The following is a 16,737-nucleotide window of genomic DNA, read 5'->3' on the forward strand; positions in this document are numbered from 1 at the left end:
ATGAGAGAAAGAAAAAAAAGCACCCCCCTTTTCAGAGCCAGTCCCCAGCCTCCCCCCCATGTCCCCAGTTTAGATGGTTGACTGGAGTTGGTACCCAGTTCTATGTGCCCCTTTTCTTAGGACACAGTGCTTTTCCAGTATTCTGAGCTCAGCCAACTCTCAAAGCCTATGTTTTTTATTTATTTATTTATTTTTCAGTCAGCCACACCTCCTCTCTGCCAGGACCCAGGATTCCTTTCCTGCTTGCTGTGGGTTTATCTGTGCTCATAGCTTGTATTCAGTAGTCTAAATTTGTTAATTAAAACTGCAATAGGAGTTTGGATGAGCTACCTTCCCTTCTTCCTAGCAGAGTTTGCTTCTTTTTCCCACAGGGAAATGTTCCAACTCAGCCTGCTGTGATAGTGGGGGAGGGGTGCCAGCTCCACAGTTTGGGGGCTTTACTTACAGTTTTATGCTGTGATCTCAGACATTCCACCCATTCCAGACTGGTGTAAGATGTGTGTCGGGTCACAATGTCCCCCAAACAGTTGTTCCAGACTATTTACTAGTTGTTCCTGGCTATTTACTAGTTGCTCTAGAGGACTCACTAAATTTCACACCTCCCTATGGCACTGTCTTGCCCCACTTCTCACAAAGCAACATTATTCCAGTGAATATTTAAAAAAAAATCTTTTTCATTCTTTTTTAATGCAATTTTATTGAGCTATACTTACACTCCATATAATCCATCCAAAGTATACAATCATTGGCTCATAGTATCATCATATAGTTGTGCATTCATCACCACAATCAATTTTCAAATATTTTCATTACTCTGAACTAAAGAAAAAAATATTTAAAAACTAACTAACTAAATAAATAAAAAAGAATATCCAAACCATCTTATACCTCTTATCCCTCCTATTATTTATATATTTTTTGTCATTATTTTGTTACTTATCTTCCTATACACTGGTTAAAGGGAGTGTCAGTCACAAGGTTTTCACTGTCATATGGTCACACAATAAAAGCTATACAGTCATACAACCATCATCAAGAATCAAGTCTACTGGATTATCATTCAACAGATTCATGTACTTCCTTCTAGCTATTCCAATACACTAGAGTTCAGTGAAAATTTTTACCCTCAGAAAGATTTGAATCAAAACATTTAACCCGAATTACACAAATACTGCTTTTTGGACAGAGAATTTTCCAGAGTGAACTTCAGTAAGCCAACAATTATTTGATCAATGATCTGTATAGCACACAGTTTTCTTTTTTATCTTAATTTTAACACAATTTTTGAAACAACTTAGGCTGCCTTAATGTTTCCATGAACCTAACGTCTTCTGTTCTTGTTATGATATAAAGTGCTCAGACGTTCAGGCACATTCGCTGAGATCAGCCTTGACTGGGGACCTCAGGAGGGTTTGGATCTCCTTCTTGGGGGCCTCATGTCCTCCGTCAAGTGGGAAGAGAAACCTCTGAACGTGAAGCGTGTGACGCCGAGTAGACAGCCCTGGGCTCAAACCCGGGTCTGCCGCGAGCAGCCCCTGACCGTGCACCACTCACTTCAGAAGAGCTGTTTGTAAACTCTAATGAGTTGTATAAATATATGTGATTATTAACAAAGCCACACTAGCATTAAATAATCACTGTGTAAACTCCTATCCTGGGTTAGTTATTCTGTTACTATCACCATCATCGTCAAGAGCCATTTTCTCACTCTGACCACTGGGTGGCACCAGAGACTTGATTCTGACTGTTACGGTCGCAAAGGCAGCTTCTGTGTTTGGTTGAACAGCATAATACCATTTTGGGTTTTTTGTTTCGTTTTGTTTTGTAGGTCGAAAACAGCCGATTATGGGGACTTTCATGTGGTTCTTCCTTGAGCTGTTTCTTTCTGGCTTTATCTCTGCTAAACACTGACCCATCCCATAGTTCATGCCTTACCAGCCCGTAGGATTCTCTGCGTGGCGCGAACTGCCAGGAGACCCAGGAGGCCTGCGATGTGTCTGAGAAAGGATGGTCTGAGTCCTCTGGGGTAGCCAGGCAGGACTTGCACCAGCAACTTAGGGTCAAGGGCCCTTCCAAGCTGGGAAAGGAGAGCAAGAAAGCATCAGGGTTAAGGACAGCCAGAGGCACAGAAGGGCAGTACAAGAAACAGAGAGAGGTTGGTGATCACTGGAGTTTGATTTGTAGAAGCAGAGGTCTCCCATTGTACATTAACAGAAGTTTCCATGATGAGCCCAGGAAGGCATTTTCCAAGAAACTCAAAGGCTATAGCATGCCTGGGTGACCCTGGCCTGCTCTCGGGCCCCCAGCTTGTGAAAGAAGTTGAGAAACATCAGATCTCAGATCATTAACAGGGTTGACTGGTGACCCCAGGGGATGGGAATGACTCACCTGAAGGCTGGGCAGGGCTCAGGGCCCATAGCCCCTCAGGACCCAGACAGGTCTGCAGGCAAAGAGCCCACTTTGCCTGACCCCAAGCCAAGCCAAGCTTCACCTTTATCACAGGAGAGGTCCCTTTGGGCCATCTGCCTGGGCCCCTCCAGCCAAAGGGGCCTGATGCTATCATATGGGGATGAACTTGCATCTGTCTAGGGAATAGGGACACTTGATGCACAACTTTTTAATAATTGTGACTTTAACATTCTTTTTAGTATCAAGAGCTCAGAAAAGAAAGTCTTCTTTAGGGAAGAACTTAAGGGGATTTAAAAAAAGGAAGTGGTACCTCCCAGAAATATAAGAATGGTGTATTACTAGGAAATCTGTTCATATAATTTACCATCTTATATCAAAAATCATGGTCATCTCCATAGATGCCGAAAAAGTCAACAGTTTATTCTTTATAAATGCTTAATAAAATAGGAATGGGACATACTTAACATGACAAAATATATTTCTCAGTATCACAGCCATCATCATTTAATGGGATACACCAGAAGTTTCCTCAACTTGAACACAGGAACAAGAAAGATTTGCCCATTTTCGAGTTATTATTTAACATTTTTCTGCATATATCAGCCAATGTGACTTTACAATATTCAGAACTTAGAGGTATAGAAATCAGAAAAGAGGCAAACTGATTTCCAGATGATATAATTGTTTACCTGGAAAACCCAAAAGATTTCACTCAAAAAGTGTTACAAACAGTAAGAGAATTCAGTAAGGTGTCTGGTTCAAAATTAATATTTTAGGAACTCTAGAATTCACATTCAGAAAGAACAATTAGAAAAAATTAAAAGAAGAAAATAATCCATTTAGAATACGAACAACAAAATAAAACAACCAGGAATAAACTTAACAAGATACATGCAATATACTTATGAATAAAACTCTAAAATTCTCCTGAAGAATTTAAAAGACGATATGAAATACATAACATATACTTGCAAAGTTGGTGTGTAAATTTAACAAGTGGACAATAAAAATACCAACAGGATTTTATCTTGGTAAACAAATAATCAAGAATACCCAGGAATAAATGAGAGGGGACCAGACTTAGAGACTGTGGTGGTTTGAAGCTGTTATGTGTCCCAGAAAAGGCCATGTTCTTTTAATCCATTCCTGTGGGTCCATTCCTGTGGGTACTTCTAAGTACCTATTGTGGATGGGACCTTTTTATCAGGTTATTTCAGTTGCTGCATGCCCCAAATGAGTCTTAATCCTCTTACTGGAGAGTCCTTTATAAGAGATGAAACTAAAAGAAGCTCACAGGGAAGAGTACCAGAGGAGCTGAAGCCAGAAGCTGAAAGCAATGAAACCTGGGAGCAAAGGACCAGCAGACACTGGCCATGTGCCTTCCCATGTGGCAGAGGTGTCCTGGAAGCCTGCAGCCTGTCTGCAGAGTCCAGGTATCATCCTGTTGATGCCTTAATCTGGACATTTTCATGGCCTAAGAATTTTTAAATTGCAAGCTATTAAATCCCCATTGTTAAAAGCCAGTCCATTTCTGGTATAATGCATTCCAGCAGCTTTAGAAAACCAAAACAGAGATTAAAGCATTTTATAGAATAATAATAATTAAACTCATGTGGTACTGGCACAGGAATATACAGATCAATGAAACAGAATAGGAAGTCCAGAAATAGATTCAAATACAAGAGAAATTAGTACATGATAAAGTCAAAATTCCAAATCAAAAAAGAAAAAAACCTGCTAGACAAACAGGGTACAAAAAACAGAGTTATATGCATACCTCATACTTTATAGCAAAATAATTCTCCGATGGACCAAATATGTAAATATTTTAAAAAAGAAATCACAAAATAATAAGAAGCAATGGACGAATTAAGAGATAATTTTGAAGAAGGGAAGGCACTTCTAAGTGTGGTAAAATATCCAGAAGTCTTACAAGAAAAAGAGAAAATGGTAGTACATAAAAGTAACAAATTCACTATGGCAAAGCAACCATAACAAAAAGCACAGACAAAAAATTAGGAAAGAATAATTATAACATATCTATAGAGTCATACTAAGAGAAATGTAAATTAAAACTCATTGAGATAACATTTTCACTTATTGGTTTACTAAAAATTATAAAGTCTGATAAAAGTTATCAGAAAGATGGGGAAATAGCTACCATCTTATGTTGCTGGTGGCAATGCAAACTGGTACAACTTCTGAGGAGAACAATTTGTTAATATCTATAAAATTATTATTAATTTTAAAGACATTTGTTTGGATTTATAGACATTATTTTCATTTATTTACTCAGCATTCCTTCTTGTTTCTTAGACAGCTCTTCTGAGATCATTTTTTCCTTCCTATAGTACAATGTGGTAGTTTGAAGCTATTGTGTACCCCAGAAAATCACGATCTTATATTTAATCCATTCCTGTGGCTGTAAACCTATTGTGGGTGGACCTTTTGGTTAGGTTATTTCAATTGAGATGTGACCCACCTCATTTAAGGTGGATCTTAATCTCCTTAATGGAGTCTTTTATAAGAGGATAAAACACGTACAGAAGCTAAGAGATGAAATTAAGAGAAGCTCGCAGAAAAAGCCCAGATATACTGAGGGGAAGCCATTGAAGCCAGAAGCTGGCAGCAACAAAATCTGGGAGAGAAGGACCAGCAGACGTCAACATGTGCCTTGCTCTCTGACAGAGGATCCCAAGCTCACCAGTAACCAGGCTTCAGAGCAGGTATCCTCCTGTTAGTGCCTTAATTTGGACATTTTCACAGCCTCAGAATCGTAAACTTGTAAGCTAATAAATCCCCATTGTTAAAACTAGTCTATTTCTGGTATATTGCATTCTGGCAGCTTTAGCAAATGAAAACATGCAGGTTTCTTGATGATAAACTCTTAATTTTTACCACTCTCAAGCTTCAAAGATAGTTTCACAGAGTTTATAATTCTAGACAGTTATTTTTCTATCAACATTTGTGAGATTTTATTTATTATCTTCTGATTTCTGTTGCTGCTGAGAAGTCTGCTGTCTTTCTAATTGTCAATTCTTTGTAGGTGATTTGTCCTTTCTTTCTGACTGTCTTTAAGATCTTATATTTGTATTTTGTGTCCCTACTTTTACTGAGGTGTCTAGATATGGATTTATTTATATTTTTCCAGCTTGGTATAACTTATTGTTCCTGGACCTCTGGTATCATGTTTTTCACTAGTTCTAAAAATTTCACAGTCATTATCTCTTTAAATATTTTCTTTCTTTAATTCTTTCTATTCTCCCTCTTGGAGACTATATATTATAGCTTTTTACTCTAACCTCTAAATCCCTTAATTAGTACTTCTTTTATGTTTTCCCTCCATTTGTCTTTAGGTTTTGCACCTTTGGTGGTTTATTAACTCCCAGTTCCCTAATTCTCTCTTCACCTGTGTCTAATTTTATTACACAAATTACAATTTTCATTTCTAAAAAGTTAAAAAAAATAACTGTCTTCATTCCTAATAATCTTGTGTTGCCCATTTGTCTTTGTGATTGCTTTATTATTTCTTTAAACTTTCCTTACATAGCTGTTTTTTTTTAAAAAAAATTACTTTGAAATAATTTTAGATTTACAGAGTAATTGTAAAGGCAGTACAGGTACTACATCTTCCCCTTGTATTAACATCTTATATAAACATGGTATGTTTATCAAAATTAAGAAATTTACATTGGTGCAACACTATTAACTAAACTGAAGACTTTATTAGGATTTCACCATTTTTTCCCCACTTATGCCCACTTTCTGTTCCAAGATCCAATCTGGGATACCATGCTGTTTTAAGTCATCATGTCTCCTTAGACTTCACTGATCTATGATGGTGTCTCAGTCTTGTTTACCAAGACCTTGACCCTTTTGAACAATATTGGTCAGGTGTTTCACAGAATATTCCTCAGTTTGGGTTTGTCTGATGTCTTCTTTTGGTTATATTAGGGTTATAAATTTTGGTTAAGAATGCTGCAGAGTGAAGTGTCTTCCTCATCACGTCATATCAGGGGGACATGATACCCACATGGTTTATTACTGGTGATGTAACCTTGTTCATTGAGTGAAGGTGGTGTCTGCCAGGTTTCTCCCCTGTTAAGTTACTACTATTCCCTTTCTATATTCTACCCATTAGACACAAATTTCTAAGTCCAGCCCACACTCAAGGGGAGAGGAGTTAGGCTTCACTTCCTGAATGGAGGAATATCAAAGAATTTGTGGGCATATGTTACAACTTGTACAGTAGTTAATAATGTTTTGGAGAAAACACTTTGAGGTTACGCATATGTCCTGTTTCTCCTTAGGGTTTTGCTCACTAATTTTAGTATTTATTTATGGATCTTAGCTGCAATGATTGTTACTGTGATGTTCCAATGGTGATTTTCTATTTCACTCAACCCCCTCTACATTTACTTGAAATTACTCTGCAAGGAAGATGTGTCCCATTCCCCTTATTGTTTATTCAATCATCCCCAGAGGTGTATTTCACAGGATTATAAAAATCACTTTCAAACCAGTAGAAGAAAATTGAACTATTTAATGGAAGGCAAGAAGGGGGAAAAATTAGGAAAGTTAAGGTAAATATAATATGTAAAATAGGATGGTAGAAATAAGTCCTAATATAACAGTATTAATAATTATAAATAAAATAGATAATAAAGGCAATAGATATTTAGACAGAAACTCTCAGTCTTAATACCTAGATTGTAGGGAACATACTTAAAACAAAAGCATAGAGGAAAAACTGAAAAAGGAACAGGTAGAAAAAATGATATAACAGGTAACTATGAATGAAGAAAATCAGAGTAGCAATATTAATATCTATGAAGTATTCAAGGGAAAATCCATCATAATTGTCAATGAGGGATAAAACATATGGTAAAGTGGTCACAAATATAAATGCATCTAATAGAGTCTTAAAAATATATAAAGCAACGTCTGACAGAACTACAAGAAGAAACAGCTCCCTCTACGGTTGTTTCAATTGTAGTTGGAGATTTTCATAAAACCACCCTCCTGGGAAGAGACCGTTCAAATAGGGAAAAAACAAACAAACAAAAAACAACAGGGCAAAGATATAGGTGATTTGACTAACTCTGGTCCCACGACCATCTCTGGGTTGTGAATGCCATGGTGAAATCCTCTACGATAATTACAGGTAATGACTTAGAAATACATGCTGGAATATGGATTGGTTTTTAAAACGCAGTGTTGAGTGAAAAACAAAGTGAGAAAGAATGAAAGGCATTAGCACGGGCAATATATATCAATGAAGTGAATGAGATTTATTAGCACAGGACAATGCATATTAGTTAAAGACAAATACACCTGAAGCCATGCACATTTTGCAAAGATGCAAGGATACACTTCAAACGCATTTGAGGATGCCGTGGTGTGGTGGGGAGTGGGGTGGCATGCTGGAGAGAGGAATTGGGCCCAGGGATAAAGAGGGGGCAATGAATAAAACAGAAGGGCCTTGTAGGCAGCTGCTGGTAAACGCTGAACTGAGGCTGATGATAAACTCAGCCCGGTGCACCTACCTTCTGGTTTCAAAATGATTGCAATCTTTCCTATCAGCAGAAAGGTTTCTGCATGTGCTAAATAACCCTGGCTATCATGTGGCCAGTGGACAACAAATTCTCCCTGGAAAATTGCAGGTGCCTGGGGGCCCAAAGAAGCCCTGGAGGGGGCACTGCCCATTCTTGGCACCGGATGCTGCGTCAGCTGCCCTCCCAGCTCAGGCAAAGCCTCCTAAAAACTGGCGTCACTCTGTCTGTGGGGATGTAAAATACACCTACTAGCACCATCCAGACACTGGCCCCCAGCTCAGCTTGAGTTTCTGGATTTCTCAAGCTTGAAATCCTGGGGAGCAAAGTTCTCCAGACCCTGCTGCAAGGCTGGGCTCCCTCTCCCCTCCCATCTCCCGATCCCATAGGATTGTCTGGGTTGGGTGTAGGTCCAGCCCTGGGATGGACACAAGAAAGCTCAGAGAGAAATGGCTCCAAATGACAACCTTCAGAGCATCAAGAAAAGGAGTTTATAAATATATATATGTAGCTGCCCGTGGTGGTTTGAAACCATATGTACCCCAGAAAAGCAGATTCTTAAAAGTCAATCTATTCCCGTGAGTGTGGACCTATTGTAAGTAGGACCTTTTGATGAGGCTACTTCAGTTAAGGTGTGATCCACTTCATCAGGATGGGTCTTAATCCTCTTACTGGAGTTCTTCATAAACAGGATGAATACAGAGAGAGAGAGAGAGGAAAGGAGGGGGAGAGAGAGAGTGAACCACAGAAGCAAGAAGCTGAAAGCCAGGAAACCCGAAAGAGAAGGGAGAGACCAGCAGACACCACCATGTACCTTGGCTCGTGGCAGAGGAAACCAGGATTGCCAGCATCTGGTCTTTGGGAGGAAATCATCACCTTGATGATGCATGCCTTGATTAGGACATTTTTCTCAGTCTCAAAACTGTAAACTAATAAATTTCCATTGTTAAAAGCCAACCCTTTTCATTGTATCTGCTTTCAGCAGTCTAGGAATCCAAAACACTGCTTAAGAAGAGACTTTAATGCAGACACTTTTCAATGCATCCTCCCTCCCAGCCCCTTTAGGGGTCCTTCTCCATCTCAGAAGAAAGCCCAGTCTGCATGGGAAGGGAGGTGGCCTGGATTTTAAAGAGTTCTTTGGCCTTTGATGGAAATAGAAATGGAAGAAAAGAGTGAGGGCTTCGAAGATTCAGAGTCTGTAGACACCTCCCAAGTGAGGACATCTCCTATCGTCCTCCACTGAGCAGGATGGCTCCTCTGTCGTTTCCCAGAAGGAAAGGCACCTGGGAGACACTTACACTTGCACACACGTGTCCATTCATGTACACCTGGTACACGCACATGTGCATGGGGCCGATGTCTTTTACTGAAAGCAATAGGTAAATCAAACCATTCCTCCCACCTTAGTCCCTGGGGTGGGAGGCCCCTCTCAGCCTTGGCTTGTCCCTCCTTCCTGGCCATACCCATTCTCTGCTCTGGGCCAGACAGGACAGCTGATGATGGCAAGTCAGATCTGCAAGCAGAAACTGCTCCCAGTTCTCAGTACCTGCTGCAGGAGGTGACGGGGACCTCATGCCCTTGACCCAGGCTGGGGCCCCGCAGGCAGAGTGGCCTGAAAATCTTCTGCTGTGGAATTCTGGTCTTCTCGAAGATAAGCTCAATCCCCCACCCTCTCCAACACTGGCACAGCCAGCACTTCTGTTATCAGTGACGAGCCTCCATCCCAGCAAACGCTGACCCAGGCCTGCAGCTCCGGGGGCCCATCTGACGGGTGGCCCTGAGATGACTCTGGAGATGTGGAGCAGAGGAGATAAGGCTGTGGACTTTGCCTAGGGGAGCCCTGGAGGCTGCAGGCAGGCAACCCAGCCAGCGCCAGCCCGTGTCAGGCTCTCGCTTCCAAGTGTCACCTGGTGGAGGGGGCTGCCCTGGGGCTGGCTGGACTGGGCTCCCTTAATATCTCATGGCCTCACTTCCCAGTCCTGTGGAATGGGGATAATATCAACGTCTCCCATCAACAGTGGGAAATGCCACTGCCCATTTGCTTCCTTTTCAGTGGAGAAGAGAAAGAGGGTGAGGGAGTAGGGCTGGGGCACGAGCCCATCCAATGGCACTATGTCTGGTGCACAGAGCCCTGGCACAGGGAAAGCGGCTCCTTCTCCCTGCCAAAGCAAGACAACTGCTCTGAGCCCGTCAATCTACAATTATTCCTCTGCCTCTTTACTGAGGCAAGATATGTGGTGGGTTAGAATACGTCTTAGGGCTGGGAGAGTGCTGGCCAGATGGTCTGATCTTCACTGCGGGTCAGACTCTCATCTGAACGTCACCCATCTTGACATTTTAGCATTGGCCAGGGTAGGGGGCCCGGGGGTGATACAGACAGACTGTGAGCCATCCTGTGCCCAACCCCGACCACCAGAATATACCCTAGGAAAGGGGTCAGGGTCAGCCTCGGGACGGAGACAGATACTGGCCAGCCCTGATACTAACAGTAATTTTTTATTATTATTTTTTAACCAGCTCCACAGTCTGGGAGTTTCCAGGGAAGACAGGCCCACTCAGTACTCCAGGAACTTCCCTAGGACTAGTGCAACTACTAGGATGCAAAACCAACATCATCTCATCGTCTCATCCCGTCTCACCTCACCTCTAGGTGCCCGTTTGTTCCAGGTGCTGCCTGGCACTGGGAATGCACTGGGTGGAGGGCAGGCCCCATCCTTGCCCTCAAAGAGCACACTAGCCTGGTGGGGGAGGAAGGCCCTTCCCATAAACACACCTTTAATCAAGTGGGGCCGAGAAGAGCTGGGGTAGAGCACAGAAAGGGGATCTCTGGCTGTTTTCCACATCAACCGCCCTTTCCCATGTAGCTGCCAAGGCTTTGAGGCATAGAAGAGCTGGGTTGGGTTTCCAGGACAGGTTGTCATGGTGGGGAGGGCTCTACCCCACCCCCAGGGAGGACAGAGGAATGTGGGGTGGCTGGCTGTCAAAGGTCAACTTCTGCTGGGGCTGGTGACACTGCAGAACACAACCAGCACCCGTGTTTTGCAATATGAGTTATCATCGTTATTCATCAGCTTCTCTCTGAGACCTGAATGTGACAGCAATGATGATAATAGGGACCACCCATTGCTTACGGTTCTGTAAACCAAGGCTCCCAGAGACCCAGGGACCGGGGTTCTGCAGAGATTGTGTGTCTAACCCCAAGCCCCTGGTTGGCCCAGGCATCAGCTTCTCTGACTCGGGCTGTGAGCAGTGCTGGGGGAGTCTGCCTGGGCACTGGGCGGGTCGGAGGGCTCAGGGCGGGGGGCCTGCAGGGAAGAGGAGGCTAAGTAAAAGGAAAGTGAGGGGACAGGGAAGTTAAGCAGGGAGAAGAGGGAAGAGGGAGACGCTCAGGCCCATCGGGGTGGGCTGTCAGCGTGCAAACCAGAGGTCAAGGTTCATCTCTGCCCCCCTCACTCCAACAAGCTGAAAAAATGCCTGCCCTCCACAGGCTGCGGGGCAAGGGTCCTGGCTGTCAGCGTGGCCTTATTTTGTAGTGGCTCTTGGGTCAAACTGCCTGGCTTATTATCACCCCTGAGCCTCAGGTTCTTTGTTGGTAAAATGGGGCTATAATAATAATAATACCTCCTCCATAAGGCTGTTTTGAGAGTTAAAGGATACAATTCACAGACGGTGTTGAGTCCAGGGTTCAGCAGATGAAGGGTGCGGGCTTTGGGCATCTGATTTTGAATTCAGTTCCACCTTTCACCGGCTGTGTGATCCTGCGCGAGCCACTTCCCCTCTCCTGGGGAGTGCTATGGGTGCTGTCCATGGCCCCTCGGGACTGGGTTTCTCACCCTCACCCCCACCCCACCCATGGTGGCTCGTGGGTCTCAGCTGGGATTGTCCCTGGGACTTGCCCTCAGCTGCAGAGCGCCTCTTTGCTCAAGGTCACGCCACTCCTCCCTTCAGGGAAAGCTGCATCCAATGAGGGGCTGCAAAGGCAGGGGCCCTCTTGCCTCAAGGCAGGGTAACTCTGAGGGGCCCCCCTGCTGCAGAGTTCCCTGGAGGACCGGCCTGCGTCTCCCTTGCTGCTGTGTCTCATTTCACCTCCTCCCTTTACCTGATCGTGATTCCTTACCCCTAGCAGGTATTGAGCATTGCCCAGTAAACTTGCACACAAATCTGTCTCAGAATTGGTTTCCTGGGGAACCCAACGTACAACAGTGGTGCCAGGAATAGACCTAAGAACAGGCTCTGAGGACTGCTGGCAGGTGGCCGTGGTAGAACCTTCACAGGTGGTGAGCCGGCTGGGGTGCCGGGGTGCTGGGCCCCGTACACTGTGTCGTGTTATGCCAGAGCCAGGATTCAGACTTGAGGCTCGAGCCTGGCTCTGTCACCCATCAGCAGAGGGCTCTGTCCCCATGGGCCATGGCTTCTTTATCTGAGAGATGAGGGGGTGGGGCGAGCTGCCTGGACCAGCTGATTCACTCTACACGACTCTGAGAACCAGGGAGATGCGGGTTTGGTGGGGTGGGTGTGCTCTGCAGCCAAGAGTGTGAGCAGGTGGGGAGCGCAGGTGGAGGGGTCTGGAGGAGGTTTCTGCTCCCCTTTCTGCTGGAGCAGCTGTTTGATCTGGGGCTCAGACTGTCCCTGGTTCAGGCCTCTTTTTTCCTCCCTCCAGCTCTCACCCCAGGCCAGTGGGTGCTGATGTGAGGGCACCCATAGCTGACCCAAGTGCACTTACATTTATAATCCACTTCCCTCCGGATTACCTGGGCTTAACAGACTTCCCTGTCTTCCTCCCAGATCTGGCCAGTCTGTGAACTCTGCCTACATTGCAGAAGTTGGAGAGGACAGAACCACAGACACAGGTTTCTGGTCTCTGGGGCTCTGCGTTTGAGCTCTGGGTTGGCCTGGGAGGGCAGGGGCCTCGCATTCACTGAGTGTGTCATCCGTTCCAGGAGGCCCTGGACCCACCTTCATTTACGTCTCCTACTCGGCCCGTGAGGCAGACTCTCAGGGAGGACACACAGGTTTTGAGGGGCTAAGTGACCTTCATCAAGGTCACACAGCTGGGGGTAGAGCCACATTCACATCTGGGACTGAGCAGTCCAGCCTGGGCTCTTTCCGCAGCCTTGCCCGGCCTCCTCAAGACAAGAGGGAGTGAGGGAGGCCGGGCCATTTTCCCCACCCACCTCTGCACCTGCCGCTCCCTGTAAGTGCACTTTCTTCTCGTCCCACCTCTGGTTGTAGAAATGTGAGTCATTTACGCAGGCCCGTCTCTAACACAACTACTCTGTGAAACCTTCTCCAGCCCCTCCTGTCAAAGTGAGTCTCTAGAGATACTCACATAAACCTGCTCTCTTCCACTACCAACCCTAAGCTGCACTAAGTTGACGAAAAGGAATAAGAAGTTGAAACCCAAAAGAAGAAAGAGCACAGGAGAGAAGATAGCATCATAGGCAAAATCATAGAAAAGACATAGAAGAAGAAACTCTCGCAGAGAGTTTTGCGGAAGAAATAGGTACAAGGCGGATTAAAAAGAAAAAAGCTATTTGCTACAGGAAAAATTAAAAAGCATGAAGGAGTTGAATGTCATCAGAGAATATATTAAGTGCTGCTATCATGTGAGGATGTAAGAAAAATGAATCCTAACATATCATAATAAGTGGTTTAAATAAAAATCACTAAACAGCTGTATGCATATATTTTTGGAGATATAAAATAAATGCCAGAAAATAAATAGCTAACAAAACTGGAAGTGATTGCCTATGTGGAGCCAGCCATTGATATTGTTGCTTTTGTTACATGCCTTTATAGAAGACTGTTTAAACTAGCTGGCTGTAATATCTAACACAAAATACAAATTCATTTTAAAGGAGAAAAAAAAAAAACTGAGAAAGAAACACTGGGACTGTGAATCCAGTTGAAAGTTTTACTTTATTTTTCATTTGCTTGTTTATTCATTCATTCCAAAATGAAAATGACCAGTTTAAAGAAGAAAGTAAAAATCACCCTTAAATTCCACTAACTGGAATTTAACAGTTTGGTGAACAGACTTCCAGACAGCTCTGTGAGTGTGTGTGTGTGTGTGTGATTTTAGGATAGGATCATATACTGTTTCATAACCTGCTCTTTTCACTCAACAATATGTCATGGAAATCTTTCCACATAAGCAAATGTAGCTCTACCCTTCATTTCATGGCAGCAGGCTATCCCATTGCAAATGATGAAGGACGCACCATCTTTCATTTATTCAATCCAGTACCGATGGGCATTTGCATTGTTTCCAGTTTTTGCTGTTACAGAAACTCCAGGATGAACGGTATATACCTCCACCTTGGCCATTGGTCCAGCTCCAGTCTTAGGGTACATTGCAGCAGAATGGTCTCTAAGAAAATGTCCCTATTTTCCTGAACTTGCTCACATCAGCCTTCTCACTAGCAAGTACTCATGGTCACTAGTTAGTGCCTCTGCTCAGGAGACGCCTTCGTAAGTGCTTTTGATGTATTCACCTCTCACCAGAGGGTCTTCTGAGATAGAGGGGCCCCACTCCCACTTCCTCCTCAGGCAGCTCACAGAACTGGCAAGTGCCTGAAGGAATCCATCCCAGGACAGGCCAGGCTGGAGGACAGGACTCGTGTGGGGCAGCCTGCCCCCATTTCCCTTTCTTTAATCACAGTATATTGATTTTCCCTGCCCTTCTCCAGCCTCAGACCCTGTACTTCTAGGGGAGATGGCTCCACACCCCAGACCCAGGGCTCTAACGTCAACCCAAGCCGAAGCCATTCCTCACATCACAGAAGTCAACTCGTGTCCTGGGTGAGACCAACCTGGAAGGTCTCAGGCTCCCCTGCTGTGGCAGCTCCAGGCTCTGCCCTTCCCAGGAGCTGCTGAGAGCTCCAACTGGCCGTCCTGCCCGGCCTGTGTGTGTGTGTGTGTGTGTGTGTGTGTGTGTGTTGGGTCTGCGGTGCCACCTGGGGCTCCTTCCAGGGACAAATATGTACCCTGGAGATGGAGGAGATAGAGACAATTTCCCTTTGGGATGTTTAAAGGCTTACAACAATTGGACTGAATTATTGCAGACACCTCTAATTTTGTGCTTCAGGGTCTCCTTTTGGCTGAAACCCAAGAAGACAGCTACCCCAGGATGTAGCCTCTTTCTTTTATGCACGGCCCTATGACTTCAGCCGAGACCAGCTCTGGTCCTTGATTTTGAGCTGCAGCCTGACTTGAAAGGACCCTAAAGACCTTTGGGTTCATCAGCCTGGATGAGAAAACAGGGGCCCAAGAGGGGCCAGGACTTTCTCTGAGTCCCACGGCCTGATACACAGTCAGGACAAGAACTTAGGATCCCCAAGGGCCTGTCCGTGTTCTTTCCACTGCTACCATGTATATCAGTTAGGAATGCATTCGGCTGCAACAAGAGAAAACTGATTAGCCGACAGGGAATTTGTGGTCCGGGCCTGGGTACTGCTACTTCACCTGAAGCCTTCCGCCTTTCTGTTCTGCTCACTTCACCTCAACCCTTTCCTCCATGCTTGTTGCCTTACACAGCAAGATGGACATTCCATCTTCTGACCACCATCTGCTTTCCAGGCAGGAGCAAGGGAGTAGGGCTAAGGGGTGAAAGGCTGTGCTAGCCAGTTGGCCCCTTTTAAAGAGCTTTCCTGAAACCTGCACCCTGTAACTCCCACTTACCTTTCATGGTCCAGAACCAGACTGCCTGGATGCCCATAAGTGGCTACTTTCTTAGCAGGGCACTTTGCCACCCTGGACAAGGAAGAAGGGGAGAATGGATGTTGGGCGACTCCAGGCACAGTCTGCCACACAGTTGCTTGGATTGGGATTTTGGCTTATTTTGGAGGCACAAGGCAGAGAGCAGTGGAGAAATTTGCATTCCTCTCTGCACCCAGTTGCCAGAGGAGCAGACACCTAAGAGGCTGAGGGTTGGAGGCAGCTGGGATGTGCAGGGGAAGGCTGAGCCCTGTGGGGGCCAGGGAACCCACCCTGATTGGAGAAGGGAGTCTGGGCCTCATTGGCTGGGGGCTCAGAGTGACCCCTGGCTCCCAGCTCTGGGAGAACAGGCTCCCGGTGAAATCTGCCATCTGGGAGAGGCAGGGGTGGGGTGGCCTAGGGCTGGGGGTCCTTTGCCACCTGAGAAGACAAAACTGATCCATGCAGAAAGTTTCTATCAGAATCTAAGCATCAGCATGTACAGTGTTGTTTGGCTTTATTTAGAAAACAAAGCAACATTTTTCATTAGCACTAACACAGCAGTGGGCCCCTGCTGTCACTTGAGAATCAAATGTCACTTACACATCACTCAAGCAGGTCACACCTGGGTCACACACTGGCCCAGGGTAGCCACACAAATACACTTCTCAATGCACAAATCTCTCTTAACAACAGCAAAAATCAGACAATCATTAGGTCAGAGAAAACCCAGGCGTGAATTGCTGTCTCTCTGCAGTGAGGAAGGTCCAGGCTTGCAGCGGAGGCAGAGTTCCTTCTGGCCCCTCCTAGCTGGGGTGCTGATGGCCCCAGCGCGGTGACTGGGACTCCTTGGGATGGCGTGGCTATTGCCAAGTTGCTGCCAGGGGCCCCCCTCGCTGCGGAGCGATGGAAGGGGTCCATCCCCACGCCCACAGGTGGGGGCTAGCTGCTGGGAGCCAGCCTGTAATCTGCATCCCTGAGGCCCCCACAGACTGGGATGCAAATAGCTCCAGGCCCACGCGGCTGCTGGTCTCCTGACAAACCTACTTGCTCCTGTTTCTTCTCTTTCTTTTCATTTTTT

This window comes from Choloepus didactylus, chromosome 1 (genome assembly GCF_015220235.1).
Source record: "Choloepus didactylus isolate mChoDid1 chromosome 1, mChoDid1.pri, whole genome shotgun sequence".
In the NCBI taxonomy this organism is placed as follows: domain Eukaryota; kingdom Metazoa; phylum Chordata; class Mammalia; order Pilosa; family Megalonychidae; genus Choloepus; species Choloepus didactylus.